Below are 2941 nucleotides of genomic sequence, written 5' to 3'. Positions count from 1 at the left end.
TGCCAGCAACCATCGCTGGGAGCAGGGAAAGCTCTCTCCCGTAAGCTAGCTGAACTGCAGGGAAGAGCATCTCGATGGGTAGAGCGTCTGAAGGCTGGTGCGGGACGACACATTTCTTCAACCAAAGGGTAAGGTAGCCTGCTAGTAGAGTCCGGGGCCCAATGGACTTCTGTGTACGGCAGAGAAAAGAACGAAACTTGGTTCCCGCAGGAAAAGCTCCCTCAGCACTGGCAATGGTGTAAGAACGAGCCTCAGCCTTCTCCAACAATTCATTAATCGCGGTAGGGGTCAACACGTCTAATTCACGAAAAGGCTCGCTGGAATTACCCTCCAAATTCTGGAACAAATAGCTAGCAAACTGCTTCAAGCTGATCTGCCTCTTCCTTTTCGCTAGAGCAGAAGTCTGGGCCAAGGAGGTATAATAGTGACAAGTAAGATCCCAGAGAGTGTCATACATATCGGGAGTATCTTTCTTCATACACTCCAACTGCTGGTTCGAGGGAAAATACTCCTGATATAGACAATCCCCCATCGGAAGACCAGAAACCATACTCCTGATATAGACAATCCCCCATCGGAAGACCAGAAACCTGATGCATCTCATGCAAGGCCAACCCTAACTCGCATCCGCTGGTCAGGAAGGTGTTACTGTCAGGCATATAGGTCTCTAGTAACGCCAAGAAATGGCGGCAGCTGACCGGGATTCCATACATGATGGCTCGTATAGGTGCATACAACCCACTGCTCTTCAAATCCCTCTCCCAGCGTGCCAAGACGAAACTGGTCATGCGTGCCCACCACCCCTTGGCTAGTGAGGAAGCCCAACCATAGCATCTATAATCCGATGGAGGTAACCTTCTCCCAAGAAGAGCCAGACGGTTACTCACAGTAGGAGCAGCTGCTGACACCTCGCCTGGGGGTGCAGTGTTAAGGCCCATAATCCCTGGTCGAAGACCACGAACATCATGATACCCGTTAGAACCAGGAGTCTTGTGAGGAGTGGCATATCCACACTGAACTCGCTCAGCATCATCAGTAAGGTGCCAAGACATATGTCGCTCCACGGCCTGTCCCTTCAAGTGACTAAAAGAATATTGACGCGGAATGGAGGGAATGTACAAGACAGCCCCTTCGTCGAGAGTCAGCCAGTGTTCCTCGGTAAGGGTCAGCGTAGCAGGATCCTCGACGTGATCTCCGAACAGGAAACTCGGCTTCTTTAAAGCCTGAGTAGAGGAAGAATCCGCAGTAAAGGTGGCATCCGTGATAAGCTGGCGCAAACAATGACGCCCTCCTTCCCGTATCAAATGACAAGATTCGTCGGAACGATCTCTGTCAAACCGAGGGAGTGGACTAATGGCCTGCCTGAGAGAAGCTGAAGAGAAGACCTCCCGGCTACAACCAGTATTGGCATGAGGAGGAAGGCTCCCCGCAGAAAATTCTACTGCAATAAAGCACAAGGGTGGAGTCAGAAAATCTATCTCGTAAGAAGAATGATAAGCTCATTCACGGAATAATTGGAGAGACGATTTTGAGTGTCCTACACCGGAAGAACGGTATGCATCATCACGTAAACAACGTGGTAACATACACCGACCTATAAGGTGTAGGACGACACAAAATCGCCCCAATATACCAGAAGACTTGAATTGGCCAAGCAAAACAAGTCTGAAACCTTAACCCCCGCGAAGGAGGGTGTCGGTTCTTCCTTCATGACCCGCGAAGAGGTCAATCAGGGATACGGAAAATGTAAATTCTCACCCCCAAAGAAAGAGGCCGCTGGTAAAGATGTCGCGGGAACCTCTTCCTCGCTGTGCTGCGAATGAGAACGACTCCTACGAGGTCGAGATCGGCGGGGAGACATTGAAAATCTGCAACGAAAAGCAGCAAGTCAGGAACAATCTAAAATACGCATACACGAAATTTAAAAGGGAAATTAAGAACTTTAATTAAAATCCTATGCATAAATAGGATTTCATAATTGAAGTCTAGTTAAACCTACAAATTTCGTGCATGCGGAACAATGACTATCATTTTTCGCGGTGAATTTTGGTGAAATACCCAAAATACCCTTCGTGTTCAAGGCTAAAATTCGGGTCAAGGACACGCTCGGGTTGGGTCATGGTCATCATATCTGATCATATAGCACCCCCCGATACCCCACAATTTTGGTTAATTTTACAAATAAACCCTTTTGTAAAATGAAGCCAAATTTGCAAATAAACCCCTCCACAAATTCCAATTTAATGTCCACGTTAATTTTACAAATGAGCCCTTTTGTAGAATTTAGCCAATTTTGCAAATAACCCCTCTACACTTTATGGGTTTCTTTTTTGCAAATAAACCCCTCAAACAACATTGGTTTTCTCGCATAAAGCACCCCTCAAATTTTCGACCAAATGGACATGCAATTCAAAACCTAATTTCAGTCCCATTTTACATAAAGACCCCTACAAATCTCAGTCCAATTTTGCATAAAAGCCCCCCAAAATTTCGGCCATCTTGTAACTTTGCATAAAACCCCCCAAATTCTTGTGCATACACAACCCATCATCAAAGAGCCTATCCTCTAACTCATGAGAACATAAAGCTATGATCTTTCTTGAAAAAGAGGAGAGTTTTGAAGGAAATTACCAAATCAAGAAGCTTTCCTTGAGGTTGAAGATGATGAAACCCTAGCTTGGAGGAGAGGGTATTTTCGGCCAAGGAGAGAACACCAAAAATCCGAAACTTCTTTAGGGAGTTTATGGGTTTTGAGTTCTTAAAAAAAAAGGAAACAATGGAGTATGGAGGAAGAAGAAGGAGTTTAAAATTTAAGAGGGAATCCTTTTTGAATTTTGAAAAGAGGGGGAAACAAAAGAGGAAACAAACAAAAGAGAAAGCAAAAAGGGGGAAAGGAGAGCATGTGTCTCGGCCCTAGAACCGAGACACCCTAGGGTGTCTC

Source organism: Asparagus officinalis, chromosome 7, assembly GCF_001876935.1.
Source record: "Asparagus officinalis chromosome 7, Aspof.V1, whole genome shotgun sequence".
Classification (NCBI taxonomy): Eukaryota; Viridiplantae; Streptophyta; class Magnoliopsida; order Asparagales; family Asparagaceae; genus Asparagus; species Asparagus officinalis.
Note: the sequence above shows the minus strand (reverse complement) of the source record.